General features: G+C 37.9%; 1 protein-coding gene and 1 long non-coding RNA gene across 6 annotated transcripts in view; one reads left to right on the top strand and one right to left on the bottom strand.

Moving 5' to 3' along the window:
* Nucleotides 1-27,798, top strand: part of TRPM3 (transient receptor potential cation channel subfamily M member 3) — an 803,483-nt gene that overhangs the window by 252,906 nt on the left and 522,779 nt on the right. The window lies entirely within an intron of this gene.
* LOC123593113 lies at nt 9,679-11,827 on the bottom strand. Its single transcript, XR_006710131.1, has 2 exons — nt 10,257-11,827; nt 9,679-10,050 (listed from the first exon to the last, which is right to left on the bottom strand). It is a non-coding gene; the product is annotated as an uncharacterized LOC123593113 (long non-coding RNA).

The raw sequence follows: 27,798 nt of genomic DNA, 5'->3' as shown, positions 1-27,798 counted from the left end.
TTCTCTGACTCTCAGTCCTGCTTTCCCTCACTTGCACGTTCATGGCAAAGATTGTTTCACTCTGGCAGGAGATGCTCTGCCTCTTTGGTCACGTTCACCTCCATCTGTCGCTTCCTTCCTGTCAGCGCTCTTCTCCCCAACCCTCAGGTCTCCGGAACTCGCCTGCCTGCCGTTCTCCTGTGACTGCTCCCGGCCTTTCGGGGCCCTCCTTGGCTCCCAATAGCCCCAGCTCCTCCTCTGCCAGTTTTACAAGGACTAGCTCTCTAGAACGTGTGGTCCTCACCTGATGGCTCGGTTACCTCCAGCAGTAACATCTTTTTATGCCTCTTGACTCTGGCTGCTAACCTTGCTGAACCCCGATTCTGTCCAATAGTCCTGCACTCTCTTCTCTTACCTGATGGCTGCTTGTCCACTCTTCAGATTCTAAAGAGTGTTTTTAAAAAGTTTATCCTTGATAGTTTTCCCTCCCAGTTTTTTGGCACTCCCCAATTTTTTTTGTTTCTTTGTTTTCCCCCTCCCCTCCCCTTTCTGAGAGAGAGGGAGAGAGATCATCTTAAGCAGGCTCCATGATCAGCACAGAGCTGACCCATGACCCTGGGATCATGACTTGAGCCAAAATCAAGAGTCAGTCGCTAAACCAACTGAGCCACCCAGGTGCCCTGGCAAGTACATTTTCATTTCATCTATATTTTCACGATGCCCCCAAATGTACATCAACACAAATCTTTCTCCAAAATTACAGTACCATTTTCAAAGACCTTACTTGATGTTTCAATTTAAGTTTCCTACAATGTTTTGCATTTTTGCTTGTCTGTGATTTAATTAGTTACACTTGCCCAAGACCTTTCTCCTTTGGCATTCCTTCCTCAGATGCTTTTTAATTTCCAAATTTATTTTAATTTTTGAGGAAGAAATTCAACCCGATAGAAACATACTCTTTTGGTCTGGTGCTAAAATAATCACATGCAAAGTCAGTTAACACTTTCCCAGATTTTGAAATATTTTCTTTCATAGAAGGTATGTTGTATTGCAGATGATTACTGAGATCTGGTTTATCTTGGAGTGCAGTGAGTGTGGTATGACTTTATTTTTAGCAATTTCTAATGCAAACCAATGCCCAGATCTGGTCAATTATTTGCTAATCAAACTTGTTGTCTTTTTACAAGTAAAATAAGAATAGTAATTTGAAGAAATAAATTGGTCTTCCTAGGCAGTACATCTAAAAACAAATTAAAAGTTGACTCAAGCTATCCTGCAGCCATTTCAATATCATTCTTACCTTAGACTAAGGTAGAAAAAAACGTTTGGGTGATTTGTGATGTGCTGGCCTCCGAAGGATCTTTACTGGCAGGTAGTGATCTGTCTCCCGCAGCCACCCCCCCCCGCCCCCACCCATGGAATTTCCCACAAAGAAACCACCTCCATCAATACACAGCTCACCTCCGCTCAGTCTTCTTCCAAATGCAGGGGCTGTCCATCCCAGCTACATTTTTAGAAAAGAGCGCTTGTGCAAAGTACAACTTGTTTCTCTCTTCACCACCAAATAGAAGACTTAGGATGTAAATGTACTCCCTTTTCGTATGTGTTCTGTGGGGGAGGAAAAAGTTTTCCTCCAGCCTCTTAGGCTCCCTGGCTGCTTCTGAAAACTAAACTGGGCAGACTGTCAACAAGAGAAAAGCTTACAAATGGATTTAATAGAAGTTGTACTTGATACGGAACCTTCACAAGAAAGTGAAGTCCTGAAGAAATAGTTGAACCTAAGTGTTCTTAAATTTTTTTCTTTTAGTGTTTATTTTTGAGATAGAAACAGCATGAGCAGGGGAGGGGCAGAGAGAGAGGGAGACACAGAATCCCAAGCAGGCTCCAGGCTCCTAGTTGTCAGCACAGAGCCCGATGTGGGGCTCAAACTCACAAGCCATGAGATCATGACCTGAGTCAAAGTCGAAGGCTTAACTGAGCCACCCAGGCACCCCTAAACCTAAGTATTTGTTAATGCTAGGTTTGATGAAGAGTGTGTAGCCACATAGAAGTATTTTAGGTCAGGGGCGCCTGGATGGTTCAGTTGGTTGGTCAAGCGTCTGACTCTTGGTATTGACTCAGGTCAAGATCTCATGGTTTGTGAGTTTGAGTCCCTTGTCAGGCTCTGTGCTAACAGCACGGAGCCTGTTTGGGGTTCGTTCTCTCTCTCTCTCTCTCTCTCTCTCTCCCCCTCCCCCACTCTTAAACATTTAAAATAAAAAGAAGTATCATAGGTCAAAGAATGTGAGGTAAGTATGATACCTCACATGAGGATTTTGTGTCCTGTTCGAGGGGAGACGTTGTATCAGTGACCTGTCTGCTTCTGCTCTTTTCTCAGACCCCTTCAGCTAAAAGTACCCCATATGCTAAGGTGCATATCTTAAGATAGCATGTCCTGAACTCCATCGATTCAAAATACACCTCATTTATTACTTGTTTCTCTAGTTGTCCATATTATTCTGTAATTAGGAAAGGTTATATTCTTTAAAGTTTTTTTAATATGTATTTATGAGAGATCATGAGTCGGGGAGGGGCAGAGAGAATGAGGGAGACACAGAATCCGAAGCAGGATCTGGGGTCCGAGCTGTCAGCACAGAGCTCTATATGGGGCTCAAACTCAAGAACCGTGAGATCATGACCTGAACCAAAGTCGACACTTAACCAACTGAGCCACCCAGGTGCCCCAGGAAAAGTTACTTATAATGCTTTACTGGGGAATATGGGTGTTTGGTACAGGAGGATTTTTTTTTTTTTCAATTGAACAGTGCGTGCTGAAGTTCGGAGAGTCTGGGGCAATGTTAAATGCATGAGAAAGAGGTAGAAATATTGAAGGCATAGAAGAAAGACCAAGGTAAACGATAAATACACCGCCTCCGTGTATTCCCAGAACATGGGAAGTTCCAATAGGAGGCTGGGTGATGGGCCTGGAGGAAAAGGAAAGAAACATGTCAAGTTAGGGATTCATAAAGTGTGCTTGGAGAAGGGTGTGCTCTCCTTCTCCAGTTATACTATAAAACATTGAGGAAAGTCTGTGCTGCTCACTAATCCTTTTCAGTGTGAGTAGATTTCTTTCTGGGAAACTTAAAGAATCCTACCTACTGACAGCACTCATAAAGGATGCCTGGTCTCTGTTGCACATGACGGTGTTACCATTCACTTCTCCTCAAATGGCCTGTGGAGCTGTGTTTTTTTATTCATACTCAGCAGCAGCATATGTTCATGGTGCATATTGGTGTTCAAGGCACTGTGGAAAATGCAGTTCTGAGAGGATGCACGTAAAGGCTAGCTAAGAAGAGAGAACAAAAAGTTAGAAAGTCAAGTAGAACATCATGGACAAGTGGGTGGTTCAGTCTGAAGATTTTCCAAGGAGGGGCAGATATTGTGGTTTAGGATGGGGTGAATGCCCTACTAGCTGTCATGGTGTTTTTACTCATGCCCATTTACTTGTTACAAAATGCGTTTGCCCTTAAGATATCTCTATGTACCAGGTATGGTATCCTTGCCACCATTTTTAATTTTGAGTTTCTTATGCTGCACCCTGAATCAGTCCATTTCTGTGAAGTGAGAAGCAGTCTATTTAGATAATCTGTTTAGAAAATTCCTTCATGTACATCACATTCAGTAAATCTGGGTTACAATGAGGAAACTTGGATTGTTTTTCTCTGAGGCCTCCTAATTAAATATATGACTCACTATTTGGTGGCAAGGGTCCTTTAAGCATGCCAATGATGAAATTATTAAAGGCATTTATTGTATTTCTTTTTTTCCTTTTCTAAGTTCCTGTACAGGAATAAGATCTTTCCTATTCCCTCTTCCCTTTCTCTTTCCCAGCCAATTTCTGTATGGCTAAATTCTACTTTTTAACTCTATCCAGGAGCTTTTAAGAGTCCAGGAGTGATTTCCTCCAAAAGCCTTTTGTGGCCCCAAACTAGTCTCAGATGCTGAAACTGCCACATCGCAGAGTTCCAGAGAATACCGCTTCCACTGTATGTGAATGGCACCTCCTGGATTTGTGCAGTTCACAGCCTGAGCAGCAGTATATATCACCCTTGGGTACTTGTCCCAGATAGCCCAAAGTTTTCCTCCACTTCAGTACTGTTTGTATTTTTGTCTCTATCCCCTAACACATTGTATTTTTAGAGACAGAAACTATGACTTAATTCCTGGCCCATAGTAAGTACAGAGTAAAGGCTCATTTTATTAATGAAAAAGAAATGAAGCTGAATAGAACTTCTTTGCAAGATTAATACCCCAAGATGAAAGAGCTCGGCTTAACTCAGAGTGTTGCAGCATATCCTAACTCATTTTGACTCTTGATCCAAAATATTGGAGTTTCCATTTCTTCAGCCTTAGACACTTCTGACCCTCTCAGCTTCTACCCCTTTATCTTTGCATTTTCTGTCTCCTGTAACCTTGCGCATTGGCCATTATCACCTTATCCCCCAACTCGTTAATTTAATGGAAAGAATATTAGGAAACATTTTCAAAAGCCGACCACCTTGAGTTTTCCCTCCGGGGCCTGTTCCCTCTTATTTCTGTTGTGTACCTCCCCCCATTCTCTTCCGTAGCTGCCACCCAAAATAAGAAAATCAGCGATGAAGGTTGAGTTTGGATTCTTGCATCACCATGTGATATATCTCTCTTCCCTGCCTTTTATCCCAATGGGAGAAAATGTCATAGCTTTAACAACATCAGTGAAAGAATCAAATGTTTTTTAATTGCAACTGAACATGTGAATAGGGGACTTGCTTCTGAATATTTTTTTTTCCCCCTTTCTATCCATAGTTTTCAGTTGGCGCCCTGATCCACCCTTGATCTGTATGCATGGCCACGTTCTGCACATCATTTGTCTGTTGCATATCAGTAACGTTCCCCTACATACTCTTCCTGTCCAAGGCTGCATCTCCCAATCTCCTCTTACACTGAATAAATTGTGGGGCTCCTGTTTCCTGCCATTGGTGAACATGAAGAGCAAGCCTTGCAAACTGGAGGCTTGAAGGTCACATAAGACTCGCAGATCTGTTTTATTTGGACAGCACACTACTTGAAAAAGTTATTCTTTAGTCAATACATGAAAACTGGAAATTTCCATGTAAAAGTTAAGCATTCTAGGTTTTCTTTAAAAAAAATCAGACTGGGGCATGTGGGTGGTTCAGTCGGTTGAGTGCCCGAATTTGGCTGAGGTCATGATCTCGCGGTTTGTGAATTCAAGCCCCACATTAGGCTCTGTGCTGACACCTTGGAGCCAGGAGCCTGCTTCAGATTCTTTGTCTCCCTCTCTCTCTGTCCCCCCACTGCTCACTGCTCGCATTCTCTCTCTCTCTCTCTCTCTCTCTCTCTCTCTCTCTCTCTGTCAAAAAATAATTATTTTAAATAAAAATAAAAAAATCAGACGGCCCATTCTACAGTGTAGAAATCAAGAAGGACTTAGTAGCAGTTCTTCACGTGTACATGTATTCATTTCCCATAGACCACAGTCCTCACTATCCCCTATTGTGTCCCAGATGTGGAAAAGCCCAGTGAATGCTACCATTCATCTCTACTCTTTCATTGTATTCTCTTGTGGTGGGTAAATAGTTCCTTTGTCAGTTATAGGAAAATGAGAGATGTCTGGGGAGTGCAGCTAATTTCAAGCAAAAACTAGAAACTGGCTTCTTTCTTTGTGTCATCGAAGCATGTTCTTATACATCAGATGCAAACAAAAAGTGTGCCTGGAGCTTGAACCAGACATCATCTCTCATTTAAGACCGTTTCTTGTAGACATGGAAGTATGTGATCATTGAAAAATAGGAAGAGTGATCTTATTGTTGAAATAATCCCAACATCCCAGGAAGTAACTCCTTGCCAGTGGCACAGGGTAATCCATGTGGGAAAGAAGGTCAAGGTGTGAAAAGTATTGGAGATACTGGGGTTACACATAATGGTGAAGTGAGGCTCTCACTAAACCCCCCTGCAACTCCAGTTGTTCATGCACTAGTCACTGCACCCTTACCCCCTCCACCCAAGTGGAATGGGGGGGCTGCATTGAGAGGATGGATAGCATAAGATCCGTCCTGATTTCCTTCCTGATACTAAGATGTACAAATGAGTGAAAAATAGACCACAAGGAGAGACAGCAGATAAGTAGCCTCTTCAGAGTCAGTGTAGGCCATATGCCATTTGGAAACAGAAACGTCTGGTGGCTTCAAAGCCAGACAAATAATATCGCTAAAGAGAGTACAGTGATGGGTGGTATGTCTTAATTTGGTTTCCTTGCTTATTAAAGTAACGTTTTTGGCAATCCATTTTTGTAATCTCTGTAAGATGATAATAACAGTTTTTCCTCTAAATGAAGTATGTCATAGTGCACTTATTTTCAGCTTCAGCAAAAACAATTCCTTTGTCTATTTGTCATGGTATTATCTAGCTGCTGGTAAGATAACTGTGTACCTAATAAAAACTATTGTTTTATTTCCTTTATTCTCCCACATCCTGCCCTCCACTTACCCTTTCTAATTTCTCAATTTTTTTCTTGTGCATAATGCAACTAGAACACTGCTAGATTTTTTTTTTAATTACGTTGTCATGATTCCCTCCATAATAGGTTTATTGGGAAAGTCGGGTAAATCTCATAGCTCAATAGGGAAAACATTAAAAAAAACAAAAACTCGAGTTGTACAAGAGGTGACATTACTGGGGAGTTTTTAACTGGAACTTGAGCCATGAGTCTATGGTTCTTAGGATTCTGGAAACTGCTAGTTACATGCAATACGAGATTGTTGAATTTAAGAATGCATTGTTATTATGTGGAAAAGCAATCTCTACGAAGAATCAAAAATATGTCATGAGAGAAAGACTTGTGGGTTTGATTTTTGGGGTTTTTTGTTTTTGAAGAGGGAGTGCAGCACAGGAGATGTTTGGTTGTTTGGTTATATGGACAAAGTGGGTATTACTCTGGAAAGTTCACCCTTGTGTTTTTAAAGTCTTCTAGTATAAAATTGGAGGATACTAGAGGAAAATGACAATGAATTTTAAATAAAAGGTATATCCTTATATTTCTTAGTGGTCTTAAAGCCATAGGATGGAAATAATGTAAATAGATGGGGAAATTATCTATCTAAAGTAGGTCCAGCTAAAATGAAGATGTCTTTTTCAAAATTCCACTGCTTTTACTCCAGCCACAGACTACCAGCCCAAATGGTGTTTTAATCTTAAATTATAATATTTCACATATTTAACTTGATTCAAATTTTTGAAATTTTAGCTATAACAAATTATCCTTCCTTCCTTGACTGTTTTTGTTTGTGGACCAGTTGGTCTCTATATGTTGGAGACCAACTTCACTGATTCTTGCTAAGTATAAGAATGGAATAGTAAATGGCGTTTCTGAATCCCTTCTACCATTTACCTCATTTTTCTAACAAAATAAATTGAAATGGTATTGACAGTACCTGGGATATTTCCAGGTAATTTTCTATAATGTCTTTAATCAATTCCCAGTGAGTGGTTCCAGGTCATTTGTATGAGACTTCAGTCTGTGAAGCCCATTATTTTGCTTTGTCACTCCCTTAAATAGTCAATTTCCAAATGTTTTATGCTTGATGATATGGCTAAGTTTACTTTTAGATCATCAAAGATGTATTTAAGTTTCACTTTTTAGCCACTACATCGATGGCCCATCAGTCCTTTTAATTTTTGTCTTCAAGACCCTTTCAAAAGAAGATGCCAGCATAAAAGCATATTTTTATTTCTTTAGTCACAGCTTTCAACCTATTGTTTTCTGGTCCATTTTAACCAGATGCACTAACTCTAACTCTAACTCTCTGGTCACTTGGAGTTACTATAATTAGTCTAACCGTGTTGCAACTCCAAGGTCATGTCTGATTGAAAGTTCTCTTCCCTTTCTCCAGATAGGGGCTATGATCTTGGCCACTTGGACTTTGGTGAGAAGTGGGGTGGGTGGGTGGGGGGGTGTGTGGCTTCTAGATCCTCATTCCCTTTTCCCTTTCAAGGTCTACTCTTTTGGAAAGGAAGGGAGAGGAATAGTAGAAGCAGAGCTTACCGGAACTAGGCTGTTCGGTTTGTTGTTTTTGTTTTTGTTTCTCTCTAGCTCTGTATATGCTCTATGAGGGGAATGGTCTCTGTGTAGATGGTTTGCATTTGTAGGGGAAGGTCGTGGGAGGGTGGGTAGTGAGGGCTGTGTTCATCCCCCTGTTGGTGACTATAGTTGCTCACAACTACTGCAGAGGAGGATATCTAGAATCCTTTGAGTCCATCTGGAAGACTAGGTTTCCAGTTCCTTCTTGAGGATGGTACTTCCACACTTCTTGCTGCTCTTTCTCCGCCCCCCCCCCTTGTTCCTTCTTGTGGGGCTACAGAAATCATAGGAATTCTCTTCTGTGCCCCCATAATGGCGTCTGGGACTTTAGAAGGGGGCTGCCGCACCATTCTTCTTCACAAGTATTATGAGCTTAATCCTTTTAAGACCTGCTGACATACTTTGAAGGCCTTTCTGTCTTCTGATAGCTCCAGCCCAGAAATAGGTACCAGGTTCTGTCCTGTGTTTACCCCACATTCTGGGAGACAGGTGTCAACCTCCCCTAAGAACTTTCTCACTGTGCTCAATTCCAGCTCAGCATCAACCTGCCAGTTTCCCTCACAAACTGCTTGTTCACTGAGTCTCCTCCTCTCCTGAAAGGCTTGGCTCTGGAAACAAATGGTTCTTGCCTGTTAGGTTTGGGACAGGCATGGGTAGGGTACCCTCTCACCACAAAGAACGCAAACCCATGGAATTTAAGGCTGCCTTTGGAGCTCTTTATTCTTTGGTCTGGGGAATAGAGCGCAGAGAGAAAGGTTGGTGAGTGAGGAATCCTCCTGACTTGTTAGTACAGTTTTCTACACTTTCTGCATTTGCCACAGAGTCCCACTCTACGTGCTGTGAGAATGTTCGTGTGTATCTATGTTATGTGCATGATAGTTTCTCTCTCTTCCGTGAATTTCAAGCCACTTTGAGGCAGAAATCAAGTCTGGCAGCTTTTTTCCCATCCCTACTAACTACCACTGTAACAATAAAAATAAGAAAGATAATAGCAAACACTTGAATGGTGCTTACTGTAAGTCAGTCCCTGTCCTAAAAGCATTGTATGTATTTTAATGCATTTAATCATCACAAACCCCATGAGGTCACTATTATTGTTGCACTGTTGGCTTCTGAAACTAGATAAAATATTAAGTAACTTGCCTGAGGTAACACAGTTGAGAAGTGGTAAAGCTGGGGCTGGAACCCAGGCAGTCTCATTGTGAGGCTCATCTATACTGATTGTTCTTGTCATAAACATATGGTATCATTGTGAACAGGTGTTGTTGGTAAAGCTAATTAGACCCAGGGATAATTTGCTCAGTCTGATTTGGTATGTGAGAGAATACATTAAATTTTAATTTCAGTGGATTATTTTGTTTACAAGAAAAATCAGATTATTATTACCTATGCATGCAACTTCGTAAATTGTTGAGCTCAGTGAATAGGAAACTTTCTGGAATTAAGTATAAGCAGAAGGGTTACTCATGAAAGAATTGAGACTATTAAAGCAATTCCTTCCAAAGAGTCAAAGCAGTTATTTAGTGAGTAAGTATCCCTGGATGTATTAGATGTTCAAAAACAAAACCAAAAAGTTCAACACATATGGTTATCTGGTCTCAGATGCTATCTGGCACTCCTGGTTTTATTGACAGGAAGACAGAATTGAAAACAGTACATTTCATGGTTCCTGCTTTATATCATCTTAAAATCACAGGTGATCTCCTCCTAGCTTGAAACAGTTGCTTGTCTGACCTTGTCTCCTTTACTCCCCTTTTCATTTACCCTCTGTCTCCACCTCTGGCTCTCCTCTGCACCCACCCATGTCCCCTCCAATCCATCCACGGCACCAGTTGTGACGTATACTGCCTCTTCTCTCTTCCAGCTGGGGATTTGTTGGCTCTATCTCGTCCTCTGCCAGCTCCCTTCGGTTCTAACAATGGGTATCTGGGACCAATTGGACTCTCTTGACAGTGCTGTTAGGGAAGGAAAAAAAACTGGTCAATTAAAACACAGCATAAATTTTTTCCTGAGCTCTTAACCCTATCGCGTTTAATATGAACTTCTGCAAACCATTTCAAATTGTTACAAGCAACAAGTAAATTCAGTGAATGGGCTGTTGGGCAAATGGCTAGCTTTAAATAAAGTAGCCCTTCAGCCAGCTGATGAAATTGGGAATTACCTTTTTGGATGTTGGCCCTGAGGCTGTCCCGGTTCTTGCCTTCCTGCTTGTTGAGTTCATCCTTTGATGCCATGAGTTCTCCCAGCATGCTTTGCACTTCAGCGGGTTCTGGTCGGCATCTGTGACTTGAAGGAAGGAGTCCTGACTGGTACTTCTGAACCTTAGTTCAGCTAAGTCCTTGAGAGTTTCTTCTGGCAGTGACAGAAAAGCAGAAAACTCGGGTAGAAAACAGCACTCCTGCTTCCAGGCTTACGTGTGGCCTGTGTACCCATGTTGCTCATAATAGAAGCCTGATATTATAGATACACACCAGTAGAGTTAGGGTTCAGATCAGTGACTTGGTAACTTAGCTTAGTGATAGATTTTTGATTCTCTAATGAACAATGCTGACAATTCTCTACTACTTAAAATCTCCTTGGTTTCCAGAATCTTGCTTTCCACGATGTATGGTCTCTCTAGATGTTACCTCTGCCACCTTGATAAATCTCTCTTCAGACACTCAATCCCTTTAATAGTGTCTTTCTCTGGGATTGAGCCTTTGACCCTCTGCTTTCTTACATTTGTAAATGTACTTATCCAGGTCCCTGACTTCAATGGATGCATCTATCCTGATAATCCCCAAATTTAAATCTCTTCCTTTGGCCTCTCTACTGGTCTCCAGACACATGTACAGCTGTCTAATTGTTACCTCAGTTTGCTTATTTCACACACAATTCAAACTCACCATCACCCTTCTCCAAATTTTCCTCTCTGACATTGCCTGTCTGGTAAATGGTACCACTTTTACCCACCACACTGAGGCTTCTCGGTTAACCTTGTTCTATCCATTCAGCCACCAAATCTTATTCCCATTCCTAAATCAATCTCAACCAATGTGTCTCACCCTTGCCCCTGCTCTGGTACAGATCTGCATCTCTTGTCGCTCATATCCTTCTCAATCTGTCTTTAAAGACACTGCTCTGATCATGTCGCTTCTCTGGGTAAAGTTTCTCATTAGATGACCATTTCCTTTTCAACAAAGAGTCATCTAATTAGCGTGAACATAAGGCCGTTGTAACCTGGCCCCTGTTGAGCTCTTTAACATTTATTCTTTCACTTTACTGCCTGTATACGTTTTTTTCAGAAGTAGCAAAAATGACATTTCCTAAATATGCCGGTTGTATTAATTCTTTGTGTCTGTTTGTAGGACCTATGTGAAGTATCACCTTCCCAAGGAAACTTTCTCTGATACCTCCCACTCCTGCAACCTAACATATATACTCCTCCTTTGGCTACAGGAAGGCTATATGCACATCTCTACCTTAGTGCTTGTCAAACCCTTCTGGAATAGTTTTTTTTTTCCCTGACTTTTACACTAAAGACCAAATTCTATTTACTTTATCTCCCCAAAACCTAGCCCAGTAAGTATTAAATGAATGATTAATATATAAATGAATGAAACATAATAAATGAGAAAATTAAGATACAGGCAAAACATTTGAGTTAAAAAATTCAAATGATTCCTCTGAACAATTCCATTTATGTACTTTGATTTCTATTTTCAAACTCTATTTTGCATATTTGGAGAGAAGTTGCATTCTTGCTAATTAAGTATTTCAGTTAATACTGTGGAAAGCTATTTGTGTTATATAAAGTATGCCTATTTTACTAAATAAGAATATAATAAAATACATAAGAATGGTAGTAGAAATGATTCAGTATACAGTGTTCTTCTGTCCTTTGTCCATTGTCATAACTGTCAGTTGTAATTGTATGCTAGATAAGAGAACAGTAGGTTACTAGAAAGTCAGAAGTATTATATTTTATTATGAACTAATCCTACTCTAATCCCCAAAGCAGCTATTTCCTTTTAATAAGGTGGTTTTAAAAGCTCTTCTGGCATCTGCATATACTTGGTAATATGAATATAGCAAGCCTTTAGGTATTTCACTCATCTCTGTGTGATGTTTTAAATTACTAAACATCTCCTTTTGAAATAATTTTCCTGGAGAGGTGGCGGGGTGGTTCAGTCGTTAAGCGTCCGACTTTGGATTTGTGCTCAGGTGGTGATCTCGCGGTTCATGAGTTTAAGCCCCACATCTGAGTCTCTGCTGACAGTTCAGAGCCTGGAACCTCCTTCTCTCTCTGCCCCTCCCCCATTCACGCACGCACGCTCTCTCTCTTTCTCAAAAATAAACAAATATTTAAAAAAATGAAAAAGTTTTCGTGGAATGCTGTATCTTCCTTAAAGTCTAAACCTTCCCCCCCAACCCCGCAAAAACAAAACAAAACAAACAAAAAACCCTACTTTTTCCCTAGAGTTTGATTCACCAGAGGCTCCCTTTTTCACCTCTTCCTTACTATGGTACTAGGTACTAAGATTCTCGGTGGCTGTGTATGGAGTCTGCATTATTGAAGCTGTTCCTTTTTAGTTTGACCACTGTAGAGGATTTCCAACCTTCCAAAGTCCCTAATGTATTCTCTGCAAAGCCAAGGTTAAATTCAAGAATGTAACACAATAGAGAACAGAAATTAGACTGTTTCTTCCTCGGGATTGTGGACTGCTTGACCACAAAGAGTCCTCTTTTAAAAAGAATTCACGTACTCATATACTCACAGATGTTAAAAACAGGTTCAGGGGGTCTTGTATCTCTAAAAGCATTTCATTGACGCTTTAGGGTCCATGGAACTCAGGTAGGTTAGCTATGGATTCAGGTTTGGTTATTTCTGTAGTAAAGGATGTTGTGTTGTGTTGGGCAGGGTAGAAGTTGAGGCCAAACCAGAGATAACCAGGAGGTGGAGAAGGGGTTGGATTTAGTGAGAGAAGTTGGAACTTCCTCCTAAGGAAACATTAAAACTAAATTGAAGCATATTTACAAAACTAAGACCAGTAAGTCAGAAAGTAAACTTGATAGGGAAGAGTGAAACATAATTTTACCTAAGTTTCAAGAGGAATATTGGCTTTCCAGAGTCACCTTATTGCTCAATAAATTGTCACCAAGTAGGAAACCTCATATTTCATCCGATCATCAGACGAAACTGATTTGCAATGAGTTGGGAGTAGTTAAGTACCATCATCTGCAAAGCATAATGCTTGCTTATGTCTAATATTTTGTCTAGTAATAATACACAACCACAAAGTTATGGCCAGTTCAATTTCACATGTATAACTGAATTGTGTTAGTTTTTGTTAGTTGAATATAGCAAGGCCTTTTCTTTGGTTGGGAAAGCATGTTTCTATATTAGGTATTAACAGTCTACTCTATGTCACAACTTTAAGATTGCATGTAATCTAGCTCAAGGTCTGATACTATCATGAGATTGGAATAAGAAAAGTTTATTACCATTCTTGAATGGCAAGTTGTATTAACCTCATTTAACCCAGTCAAGTGTTCTGTAGCACCAAATGCAGAAATTTTTTGACAATCTGTCCTCATGGTTTTTGCATAATTTAATTATTTCACTTTCAACAATCTGTCTATGTGCTCTTCAGCTTGGATTGTCCTTTGCTAAACTACTTGATTCCTCTGATTCACAAAAGAATGATAAAAACGTATTTAAACCCAATTCCTTTTATTACTGACCATCTGCACTCAAATGTGAAGTGTCATTAAATGTTAGGCTATCACAAGTCTATAGTTTTTGCTTCCTGTAGTACTTAAACACAATAACGATGGAGCAAAGCATCTTTAGACCAATAGACTGGCTGATCACTGAACTTGATCAGAGTTGTGACTTTCTGAAAAAAAAATACACATTGATGACAAAGGAGAATGACTTTGCTTTGACTGGCAGTTTTTAATTGATATCATTGTATCTAACAAGATGACTTAGTGCCGTTGGCTTAATTTCATTCTGCTCATACTGTGAAAGAGGCAAGAGTTGGATGAATGATGCATCTTGAGGTGATTGTAGGACAGACACTTGTAGAGATTAACATCTTTTGAAATTGATAGCTATAGCCTTTAAAAGTTTCTGAAATAAAAAGTCGTGGTTTTAAAGATGTTTAGATAGCATTATAGACACATTCATTGTAATTTGCATCTGATATATAGTTATGATACTTTGCAATTTGTTTAGGCAAAAATATTCTTTGCCATCAGAGCAGTAACATTTGTTAGCTCAGCAAACCAAAATGTTCCCTTGACATTGTGTAGGTGTTATGTTTTTTGTTGATAATGTACTGCTTTTCATCTTCTATTAATGTTTGGAAAATAAACCTAGAGTCTAAGAAAGTCATTAAGTATTCAGCATGGATCATTGCAGTCAGGGAAGCCCCTGCTCATGGATGTGTGTGGGAAGGAAGCAGACATGGAACATTTAAATATTTAATCAAGTATGCTTTATGGAAATTAGACTGGACTTGGACATGGTTAGGCACAATCTCATGAAAAGCTATCTATATCAATGGTTAGGATTTAAGTACTTTCAAGTGATTTCGTCTTGGAGAATGGTTGTCATGAAGATGCCCATTATTACATCAAGCTCTCATCATTTTTCTTTTGAAAGCAATTTGGAATGCATTCACAACTGACCTTGAGCATTTTTTCATGAAAATCTGCAAATCTTCAAGAGGGTAAAATTTTCCCTATCCCATGTTAAAAATAAATGTACAAGTCTCTTAAGGATCCTGCAGAATGCTAATAGCAAGTTTTCCTAAGTATGGTGATGAGTAATTTAGAAATAAAACTACATTTTTGTCTTACTCATGATTTGAAAGGCATTTAAGAAAATAATTACACAGTATTACATGGGTAGCAACCTAATCACAATTAGTTCTTTTTTAAAGCATTTAAATGTGAATCCTGAAAACCAGGAATTATATTTGGGTTTTTTTTTTTTGAGTACATAAAAAGACTAGGTTGTTCACTTAATTATAATAATCATAGTTGTTACTTATCATTTACTATGTACTTGGTGCAGTGATAAGTGCTGTATATACATCAGCTAATGAAGAATGATGTAGACGCTGGTGGTATACTCATAATTAGTACAGAGAAACAAAGACTTAAAGAATTCAGTGACTTGCCCAAGTCTCAATAACTGATGAGAATATTCAAACCAGGAATGATCTGACTCCAGAACCCACATTCTCAACCAGCACACATACTAGGGTCTTTCTTAAACTCCCAAGGTACCTGAACTAACAAAAGTCAACCTAGGGTTGACATTAGAGTGAGGGACCCCAAAACACAGTCTGGTTGCTAGAATAAGGCAATTTTCAGATTAATTTAGAATGATGGCTTTCAGTTCTCATTGCATATTAGAATCATCGAGGGAATTTTAAAATATACTGAGGTTCTGATCCAATTGATCTTGGGTGGGGCCTGGGCACTGGTATTTTTTACTTGCTCTGTAATTGATGTTAATGTGTAGCCATTTAGAGACGCATTTATTTAGAGCAACCTATGTCTTTCAGGATGCCAGAATTCGGTGGAAATACTTCAAGTTTGTTTCAAGTTTGATTTTTAATACATGTGAACTATTAAATAGGTAAAATAATATAAAATATACATTGATATATGTATTAGGTATAAAGGTTTAATCTCAGACTGAATCAAGCTCACTCTAACCTCAGGGTCTTTGCAATTGGCTTACAATACTTAGAAGCTTTACCTGGATGGTTTCCTCTCTTGATTAAGGTTTCTACTCTAATGTTCCTTCAGAGAGAGATGGCCTATGAATATCCTCCAAAATAACTCTGTCCAAATTGTTTATCACATTAAAATTTTTTTCTTTAAATGCTTGTAATTGTCTGAAATAATATTTTTACTTGTTTAGTGTTGGTATCCTTGAAAAAAATGTGAGCAGAGATCTTGTCTGTTTTATCTTAGCATGTGTATATCCCTAGCAGTGAGGAGTGGAGTTGGGAACGTAATAAGCACTCAATAAATGCCTCTTGAATGAATGAATGGACAGCAAACATTTAGGACAGATTTTTGGTCAGTGCATCTGTTTATAAACTAAACTTGCTGTCCTCACTTTGAACACACATTCTATGTATCATTTTCTACATAATTGGAAAGAGAATACAGCTGCTGCACAAATAGAGGTGTTCTGTGTTCAGTTTAAAATGAAGGTTATTTGATAAAGCCTTTGCATGGTGACTCATTTGAGGATAATACTGTATCTGGAAAATATTAGTTAGGTTTTCAGTAAAATAACTCCTGTAGTGTGTAACAAGGCTAAGTTTTTAGAGTATCCGGCAACATAAAAAAAAATAATAGAAGATAATGCTTTTTGGATGGGTGTGTATCATTAGTAACAGTAGATAGAATTGTGTAGCTTATACCAGCTTGAAGGGAACTTGGGTTTTGAATTCTAGACCATATCATTATTTCCTTTGGTGGCAGTGCTTTCCAACCTTGGCACAATATTCTTTGGACAAAGTAAAACTGGTTGGGAAAGATTCCTTTTCTAGGGATAAGAAGCCGAACAATATGGAGTAATGAAAATCTCTCCTAGAAGGGGGATTAGCTTTTGTCTGCTTATCCATAATGGCAGTTTCTAGAAAATGCCCAAGCCAAGTAAAGATTCCTAGAATAATATAAAGGAAAGCTCACCTCTTGAGTAAAATTGGCTTGGTGCTTATCGTGTGTAGGGGGAAGCATTCTTTAGTTAGATTATTTTAAAAGACGGTGCAGACAGTTGAGTTTCATTCCATGCAAATGTATTTTGATCTGTGATTAACTGAAGTTTGTTGGCTTGCAAAATGACCGTGGACTCAAGGCATCTTTAAGTATGAGGAAGCCTTACATATCCTTTAGCTCAATCACTTCATTTTATTTTATTTTATTTTATTTTATTTTATTTTATTTTTTAAATTTAAATCCAAGTTACTTAACATCCAGTATAATAATGATTTCAGGAATAGAATCCACTGATTCATCGCTTACATATAATACCTAGTGCTCATCCCAACAAGTGCCCTCTTTAATGCCCATTGCCCGTTTAGCCCATCCCTCCACCCAACACCCTGCCAGAAACCCTCAATTTGTTCTCTGTACTTAAGAGTCTCTTAAATCTGTCTGCCTCTGTTTTTATATTATTTTTGCTTCCCTTAGGTTCATCTGTTTTGTATATTCAACTCCGCATATGAGTGAAAGCATATTGTATTTGTCTTTCTAATTTCTGTTAGCATATTACACTCTAGTTCCATCCACATTGTTGTAAATGGCAAGATTTCATTCTTTATGATTGCCCAGTAATACTTGATTGTATGTATACACAACATCTTCTTTATCCATTCATCCATCAATGGATATTTGGGCTCTTTCCATACTTAGGCTATTGTCGATAGTGCTGATATAAACATTGGGGTGCACGTGCCTCTTCTAATCAGCACTCCTGTACTTTTGTATAACTACCTAATTCAATTACTTCATTTTAGATCAAAGAAACTGGGGTCCAGGAAGAAGTGAATCTCAAACTATGGCTTCCCTTGGTGATTGCAGTGTAGCATGTCCCCTGCCTTCTGAGCTAATGCACTGGATGGCTCACTCTGTGTCTTTTGGTGTTTATTCTAGGAGAATCGTTTTTGCATCGTACTTATAAATCCTGAAAATGATAAGTGTATATGTATATTATGAATGTGAAATATCCCTGGATAAGAAATCTAAAGCATATGCAGGTATTTGAAGTGACAGTTGGAAACTTGTTTTTCTGCAAGTATACTTAAAATAGAATTACATTTCTTTGGAGAACTCCAGGATGATAAACTCTAAAGTTGTGTGCTGTTCAAGGTTTGAGCTTTGCCTCTGCCTCTCCATATAGGGTCTCTCTCACAGTTCAAATAGATTTACTCCTGATGTTTTAAAATCAGCCTTCTGTATAAACATGGCTATATACACCTCAAATTACAATACATTAAAGGAATTTGTAAGGAAATGCCCTAAATTAGATTGTGTGGCAAGTAAATGAGGTTGGTAAAGTACAAGACAAAAGGAAAGTGCTCTCTACACTTGATGGATCACATTGGGAAGTCTAGAATTGCTCCTTAGGGGAGGTGTTGTAGTGAAAAAGTACGGAGTTCAAAATCTGGTTACCCAGGGTGCAAGTCTGTCATCCAGTGCTTCTAGTCAGAGCCCTATGGTAAGTGGCAGGACATCCCTGGTCCTCTTTGGGCTCAGCTGCGACATTACTTTGAGTTACATGTATTCTAGAGTCAGCAGGGGTGTGTCCCAAGGCACCAAACTTAAAGGAGTACAAACACTTAAAAAAATTAAAATCTTTAATGACACCGTATAAAATGGTGTAACGTTTATATATTGATAGCATATATGCTGAGCTTGGCACCTAGTTAGCAAGAAAGAGTAATTAAAATAGGAAGCTGCTATGTGACAAGCGTGGTTACTCATACCTACAAGCATCCAGACACATTACCACGATGATCTAATGAATGATACAGCTTTCCCTGGGCTCAGTGTTGCCAGTGACTGCTCTGAGGATGCCAGCCTCAGGGTGTTACGGAGATTCCAGGAGACAGCACCAAAATGCTGCTAGGACCGTATAAATGATAGGCGTTGGTCATTATGACAATTTGGGGCTGCGTCTCCATTCTCCAGATTTAACATCATACTGACTATTTGATTGGCCTGCTATCTCTCCTACCAGACTTTCTGCAGGATAGGCCACGGTTATTACTCCTGTCTACCAAGCCCCATGCCTGATAAGGAATGGGTCCTTTCTAAACTGTTGAAATGAAAGTATGTCATCGCCCAATAGTTACCTAATTGAAGATCTTGTTATCATTTTGAAAGTTTGAATCTCTGTCCTAATAGGATAATGAGCTAATAAAGGAGAATTGAGTACTGATTCTATTGGCCAAAGGCTTGAACCTTCTTGGGCAGTAATGGGCCAGGCAGAGCCAGTGGTGATCAATCACTCCAGTATTAGGACAGACTGTGTATACATAATATCTTTTACTGGCTTTGCATTCTGTATTTCAGTTCATTTGAAAAATTCTGGGTTGAAATTCATAAAAACCAAACTCTCCCTTATTTATATTATTCTTATTGGACATTAATGATCCAGTTTAATGGAAAATAAAACTTATTTTTTGGTTAAAGCTGTATTTTCTTTTCCATTTAGAGATTTCCTTGAGGTTTAAATCTGTCAATAATGATGATTTACTCAAATACAATAAGAGTAAAGAAATTTCTCTGGTCGTTAAGTCCTTAGAAGCAAAGTGCAAAGCCATCAACATGCAGCACCTTTCTTGAGAATACACAACATAGATCCTCTAAAGTGCCTTCGTTTCTGGTGGTGGCCTTGACTTGAAAAATAAATTGTCAAGATAGTAATGCAGTAAATTTCAGAATCATTTCTCTTAGAGTTTATAACAGCAAGTTGAAGGTGATAAAATTCTTAACAACAAGGAGTTTACAGTTGTGTATGTGATTAAGGACATGCACTTCTGGTTATTTATAACATGCATCAAGATTTTAAAAACTCTCATGATCATAAAATCAGCTATGACATATAAATTGATTGAAAAACAAGCCATAGTTCTAACACCTCTTCTGACGGGAAAGACCAATCTATCAGAGTGCGGTTTTTGTAATGTACATTTTTCACTCGTTGATGGCAGATATTGAAGTAAAAAACAGAGCCTTCACACAAGAGCTTGGCAAAGGTTTTTGCAGTAATGGAAACACGAAAGACTCACTGTTAGCTACCTGTGTGTGTGTGTGTTTTTTAACTTGGAGCTCCTTTTTAAGGGCTACCAAATATCCTTTTATTTTGATTTATGTAATGTAGTTAACCATTCTCCTATGGATAGAAATTTATGCTGTTCAGAACCTTTTGCCATTATAAATAATGATGCAAAGCATATCTGTGCGCGTGCCATTGAGCTAATGGGTGAGTACTACGCAGAATAAATTCTTGGGTAAAACTGCTGGGGCCTAAGGTGTGGACATTTTTAAAATTTTTGACAAAAATGGCTAAGAAATCTTGTTGGAAGATTTCTATATGTCCACTCCCACTGGAGTGTAGAAGATAATTCTTCACGTATGTATATCACACTTAGAGATCTTCACCAATCTCATAGAAGAAAAATGCTTTCTGTACACCTTTAATTTACACAGTTTTTTTTTTTTAAGTAAATATAAGAGCATTGAAGGTTATATCTGTTTCATTTTCTAGAAACTCTGCCTGTCTTCTCTGTCCACTTTATCGTAGGTAGTTGCTCGTCTTCTGATTTGTTGAAAATCTTTCCATATTGGAAAAAGATGCCTTTTTGATAGGATTTTGCAAATATTATTCTCCTGATTTACCATTTATATTAAGGCATTTTACTGATGGGCTTGATATGAAAAAAATTTTTTTTTACCTATTAATCTTTTCTCATTGCAAATATACAAATGCTTGTGCATGCACACACACTCTCTTAAATGTTTCTAGTGGTTTTATCCAGAGTTTTTGATACGAGCTACATATCTACCCTTATTTTTTTCCTGGATGGCTTCTTCAATAGTCGCAATGCCATTCATTCTGCTGGTTCAACATGCCTCATATGCCATAACCTAAGGTCCCATGTGTGTTTGGATTTTTGTCTAAACTCCATTCATTGATCTATATTTTTGTGCAAGAGAACCACAATATTTGAATAGCAATAGACTTAAAATAAGACTAGTTTTCACTCTGTGTCCTTATCTTTATTAGAATTCTTTTCTAAAATTTCCCTTTTGTGCACATTTATTTTTCCATACAAATTAAATAAACAACTTGGTGTAGATCTAAACAAATATGTTACAGTTGTATTTAAGGTGTATTACCTTAATACACGTGCTATTGATGGGTGGTTGTATTGGGAGACTATTCATGGGATTTTGGCATGCATATTACACTGGCTCCATCTTAAATAGTTTAGAGGATTTTGTTTTCTTTTTCTGTGCTTTGGAACTATTTGAATAGTATTGGAGGTATTAGCACTTTGAATTTTAGTACAGTACTGGAGCTATTTAATTTTTACAGGTTTTTTTTTCACCTGGGAATTACCTAAGATTGTTGTTTTCTTCGAAGATATAAGGCAGTGGTTGGGGGGATAGGGTGAGGAGGAGAAATCACTCTCCTAGTGTTTCCTCAATTTCATTTTCACCAATTGTGATAATTATAGATTCTCTTGATCTAGGTCAGGGTTTTTTATAAAAGGCTTTATTTTTTGGAGCAGTTTTACATTTGCAACAAAATGGAGAGGAGGGTGTAGAGATTCCCCATATAATTCTCTGCCCTCACACATGATAGCCTCTCACTCATTATCGACATCACTCACCAGAATGGTACCTTCTTCTTCTTCTTCTTCTCCTTCTCCATAATAATAATAATAATAATAATAATAATTATTATTATTATTATTATTATTATTATTTTAGACCAGAGAGGAACCTACATTGGCACATTATAATCACTCAAAGTTCATAGTTCACTTAGGGTTCACTCTTGGTATTGTACATTTATTGGGTTTGGACACTGTATTAATACATATGTCCATCATTATAACATCAGAATATTTTCACTGCCCTGAATATCCTCTGTGCTCTGCCTCTTAGTGTCTCTCCTGCTCTAGCTCACTTTTTGCAAATTATATTTTTCTGGTTAACTATAGATTTCATGCAGAGTTTCACGTTTATTTTCAAGTGGCTGAGAAAGATAGCAGTCTATTTCTTTTATCTCAAGTTCTTGAGATTATTTCCTTTCACCTTGCATATGTATGTGCCTCCCATTTTTTTCTTGGTTGTGTTTGTTGCTTGCTTATTCTATTTTTTTAAGAAAAGGATCTCTTGTATTTTAAAATTCTTCAACAGCTCTGCATTCTAACTTTCTGCTTTTCATTTCTCTTTACCATTTCTTTTTGCATTGCTTAATTTCATTTTGTTGCTGTTTCTCAAATTTCTTGTGTAAGATTGGGTATTTATCATTCATTAATTTTATTTTTTATGATTACACAAAAAGTTAAGACTGTACATTTTCTCCTAAATCTGACTTTAGTTATTTCTTAACATTTTTAACAGAACTTTTATTGTATGTAATTTCTAAGCATTCTCAAATTTTATATTTATTTCCTCTTTAACTTGTGTATCTGTACTGTTAAATTTTGCAGAGATTTACTGAATTTTTCTGCATGGCCTACCTACAAGTTAATTTTTTGTGGCTATTGCATCATTACTTCACAAGGAGTTATTGTCTTGTTTATAGTTGATAGAAATCTATATCAATTACCTTGTTAATCTTGTTCTTTAGGTATAAGGTGAGCCATGGTTATTTCCAGTCCATTTGCTCTTTTGTGAGCTGGAGAAAAAAAAATCCTCTATGTTGGGTATGATTCTATATATATCTCCTGTGTTTCCTATACTTCTTGCTTTATCAGTTGTAATTTTACACTATTTTATTCACAGATGTCACATCTGTTAAATCTTCAGTGGGTTAAACTCTGAATCATCATGGAATCATGGAATGCCTTGTTTTTGTTGAATGTTTTTGGCCCTGAATTGACCTGTCTCATGTTAATTAATAACCCTTAAATTCCTTTTATTTGCATTTCCTGGAAAACCTTTGGTCCCCCTTCCCTAATCACCTTGTTTTAAGTGAATCTCTTACATGTTTATGGGCTACATGTAGTTACTTTGCTTTCAAGTGACTACATTCTTTCAATGGATAAGGATATTCCTTTTATAATACACATTTGGCCTAATTCTGTCAACATTTTTTGTGCTCTGTGTGCTCGTATTTATTTAGACAAAATATATTGGCTCTCTTCTGTATGTGGTGTTTAAGTCGGTAGATTTCTACTTCCTTTGCCTTGCCTTCCCTCCTGTCTTTGCCTTCACAATTTTGGGTGATTATATTTTTATTAATATCTTTGAATATACTTCTATTTCTGTTATTAGCTATATATGATAACTTTTGAATCCCCAGTTCTAAAAAGAGAGACTATCAGTATATAATCCACTACCATTTCCTTCTCATTTAAGTTTTGGTAGTTTTATTACTTCTCCGTTTTACGGTTCTATTACCATAATGACCACAGGTTTGATTTTTTTTTTCTTTATACTAAAATTGGATGGCTTCAAAAGCTACTGCCACTTGCTGCTGTTCATTTTTCTCTTCTTCAGCTGAAATTTATCCTCAGACTTAAATTCGAAACTCCTTAAGAAAGCATTCTTGGGACAATGTCCTCTGAGTTGTTGTATATCAAAAAATACTGTGGCCTTCATGCTTAAACAGTTGCTTAGCTGGGTATAAAATTCTTGGTTCATGCTTTTCCTAAGACCTTTTCAGACATCACTCTACCATGTGTTAGTTGTATAATCTGCTCTGGAGAATTCTGTGAACAGTTGACAGAAGGACAAGAGAGATTTTTAAAAATCATAAAAATCTAAATAAAGCCCCCCAAAATAAAGCCTTTCAAAACAACATCCAGTACACTTCAGTTGTACATGAAAGTATAGTTGCAGTGTTACCACATAATAATGATACCTGTTATAATGTGTCAGGGTGTTAAGAAAAATGTAAGTTACTCTCAACATTAATTATAATAATGCAGGTAAATGTATAATTTGTTTTGGAAACATTCTTGTAGTAGTTAAAGAGATGATCTAATATTTTCAACATTATCTGGTAATTTTAGCTGGTTAAAAAATTTTGTTCTGTGAAGTTTATCTCCTAAGGACCCAAGAAAAATGTGGTACTTAGGCCTACAGCAGGTTTTCTAAAATGGGAGAACAAGTATGTCATAATCACTTGAGAGGATTTTTCAACTGTAGACAGTTCTGTTCTTCAAGGTCCTATCATCCCCATTTGAGAATCAATAGTTAGGTCCCAAATGAAACCTAGTAGTGAGAGGAAGGAGGGGACATTGTTGACCAGGTTTTTCCAAGTCCGGCTTCTTGATGAGGTGACTCTTGGCCTGGAGAGATTTTTGTAAAGGTATAGAGGAAAGAGAGAATATTCTGGATCCCTAGAAAATGAAATGTTGGTCAGAAAGTGCCACGTAAGGAGTGCCCCTTGTAAGGCCTCTGCTTACAGTGTTGTTGCTGCTTCTGCAGGTCTGATATGAGTTGTGAACCTACCTTTGTCCGGAGGCAGCATTTTGTGTCTTTGAGAACTTGAATCAGCAAAGGTTGGCAGCAAGTAAACTTATTTGTTTCAATCTGTTACGTGATTAGCGTGATTAGCGCACTTGAAATAGGCTGAATTCCAAAATGTTATCTTAACCTGATTTCCATTCAGAGCGGAGATAGGTTTAAAAAAATCCCTGAGTACACAAGCCACGTCTCTTGAAGATTTCTGTCAAGTGTGGGCCTAGGACTTTAGAGAAGCTCTGAGAAAGAGTTCTCTTATGAGGAAGAGCAATTGCATTTGGTTTCCATTAACCTTTTCCCAGCCAGTACAAACTTTATTGCCCTGGGTGTGGGGGGTGGTATTGGGGGGAGTGTTTCCTGATAGGTGTGTGTATTTCATTTTACAGTTAAAGAGAAATAGTTATCTGTACTCTGGCCAGTTACAGTTGAGATACTTCGTGTATGAAATTTCTAAAGGTTCCAAGTTGTGTTTGTAATGCGCAGCAATTTGAAAACAGGGTCAGATTTACTCATGCCTTTGAATACACTCTGAAACCTCACAGTAATGTCTAGGCTTTTCTGTTTTCTAGAGAAAGCTAGAAGTATGTTACATATTTTTATTCTTTATTCAACAAACACTTGTTGAATATCATGAATTGGGGAACCCAAGCTATATAACAGCACCCATACATTGTGAGAATCCATGGGAGGAGTGGTCTACAGACTAAATCCATGGGAACTTTGGGAAGTACACAGAAGCCACATAGGAGCTCTGGTGTATTTGGCATTTCCTTGCCTTAGGGCTTCTTGGGCATCCAACTTCCTTTTCCCAAATTCTGTGGCCTCCTTGTGCACATCATTAATAGGTCAGGCCCCACATCATGGCTTTCTGTTTACCTCTTTACCCTCTCACCAGTTCTTACCTAATACAAGAGAAAGTTTTCTTTCTAGATGCAGTTGGTGACATGTTTATAAACCTGGTGTTTGTAGATGGATTAGTAGTCAGACTTACCTCTTAGCCTTACTAACTATGTGACATTAGGCTTTTAATCAGATCTATAAAACAAGAATGATGTGAACAGTCCTTATGAAGAGTAGATGAGGTATTGTGGGTAAAGGACTTAGAAATGTGCCTGGCACATAGTAATTGTCAATAATTGTGTGTATATGGCATATAGCCCTCTCAGAATTACTGTTTACAATAAATTTGTCAACTCTTGAAAGGCAGGAAGCAAGTTCGTTCCATTTTTCTGTTGAAGGATTGGGGGCAGTGCTTAGGATGAGACCATAATATAACAAGTGTTTGTTCAATGAGGGAGTATTAATAAATTATGCAAGGCTACCAGCTGCTGAGATCTTCAGGAGAAAGCATGTTCTTTCAAGGTCCCAAGGATATGGGTGTTGTCTCATTTCCTACAACCATCATGGCCACTATAGGTCAAGGGCTGAGCTTGAGAGACCTGGAGTTGGGTGTTTATTGTATCATTGTGTAGAATTAGAGGAGAAAAAAATTCAAATATGTATTAATAGGAAAATGGATAGACAAATGATGATACATGGACCTCAGTGCAGCTATTTCCTAGCATTTAAAACGGATAGGTCACTGTACACTGCCAGTTGACAAAGCACTAGAGCATTCTGATAAGCAAGTAGAGGCAGATGCAAAAAACATAAAACCATAAATGATTCAATTATTTAGAACCATATGCAAAATAACTGTGTCTATTCCCTTGATCCACACGTACACTCACAAATCTATTATTTTTATACCTACACCTTCAGAAGAGACCATCTCCCATTCCTTTGTATGTCTGTTCATTTACTCCCTCCCCATCTTCTCTTTGTAAACTGAGCAAAAAGTAGTTCTGAGGAGATGAACTAAATTGATAAAAATGGATACATTGGGGGATTGGATTGGGAAGGGGAAACTTTTAATTTATCTGCGGCATCATAATACTTTGCCAAGAGAATCCTTAAAGGAATTTCTTGCTTGCAACCTCTATTTAATATTACATAAGAAGCCCACGGAGCTGTTTCCTTGTTGAAAATGCCGTATCCTGTCTCTGTGGGTTGCAGGTGACAGAAAGTCTATTCAACCTAGCATGAGCAAAAAAGGAACATTGGCTCGCAGGCTGGCAAGTCCAAGTCAGCGATACTGGTTTTGAATAGGCCAGATCCAGGGGCTCAAGAGATGTTGTCAAGTTTGTGTCTCTGGGTTCTACTTGTCTCTGCTTCATTCTCAGATGGAATTTCTCTTACAGTAAATACATATAAGGGAATATTATCCAGGCATAAAAAAAAGAAGGAAATTCTGCAATATGTGACCACATGGGTAAACCTTGAAGACATCATGCTAAGTGAGGTAAATCAATGCAGAAAGAAAAAAACTGTATAATTCTATCTATATGAGGTACCTAAAATTGTCAAACTCCTAGAATCAGAGAGTAGAAATGGTGGTTTCCAGGGGCTGGAGGATGGGAGAAATAGGGAGAAGGTGGCCAAAGGGTATAAACTTTCACAGCTATGAGATAAATATTGGATGACCTTGATTGTGGTAGTAATGTATCATGGATAACGATTATCATGACTGTTAGCATATGTCCAAACTCATCAAATTGTGCACATTAAATACATGCAGTTCTTTGTATGTCGGTTATACCTAAATGAGCTTTTGTTTTAACAAAAAAAGGAGATGAATAAGTTCTGGGGATCTAGTGTAAAACGTGTTGACCATATTTAATGTTTTCTTGTGCACTTGGAAGTTGCAAAGAAAGTAGATCTTTTTTTTTTTTTTTCAGTATAGTTGACAAGAAAGTGAATCTTAATGTTTTCACCACACACGTAGATACAAAAACTATTCTGTGAGGTGAAAGATGTGATAACTAACCTCACACAATGTTATATGTCAATTATATCTTGGTAAAACTGCAAAGAAATTAAGGGACATCTGAATACACATGAAGAAGATAAAAGATGGTTTGGTCATCTTTTCTTCCAGTCCCCCAAATACACAAAGATAAGAAGTGTTTGTTGATTTTGTCTGCAAGTGGAGAATTGATCTAAATAGCAGAACTATGCTTAAAAGAGTACATATCCACCTAACTTAGAATTGAGTACATCAGATTGGCCTCCATATGTCTTCATAAAGAACCATGTTTTTAGGCAGACTTTTTCTTGTTCAGAATTTTTTGCTAGACTTGATGCACTAAGAATATAATCTAGCATTGGGGGAGGAATTAAAATGTTTAATTTTATAGTTTGGGATCCCCCTTAATTCTCATCTCTTATTCTAATTAGTTTATGAGAGTTTCCTTTTTTAAAAGATAATTTTAGATACTATTGGAAAACTTTAATCTGAAATTTAAATTCCATATTTTAAGACCTGTTTCTTTGAGTGCTTTTTTTCTGTAGATCACTTATGATAAGAATACTAACAGCAGTATACTTTTCTTTGTCATTGCACAAAAGAGAAAATCAGGATTGTATATAAGAAAATAGAC

Source organism: Leopardus geoffroyi, chromosome D4 (genome assembly GCF_018350155.1).
Source record: "Leopardus geoffroyi isolate Oge1 chromosome D4, O.geoffroyi_Oge1_pat1.0, whole genome shotgun sequence".
Lineage (NCBI taxonomy): Eukaryota > Metazoa > Chordata > Mammalia > Carnivora > Felidae > Leopardus > Leopardus geoffroyi.
Note: the sequence above shows the minus strand (reverse complement) of the source record. Positions and strands in the feature narration are given on the sequence as shown.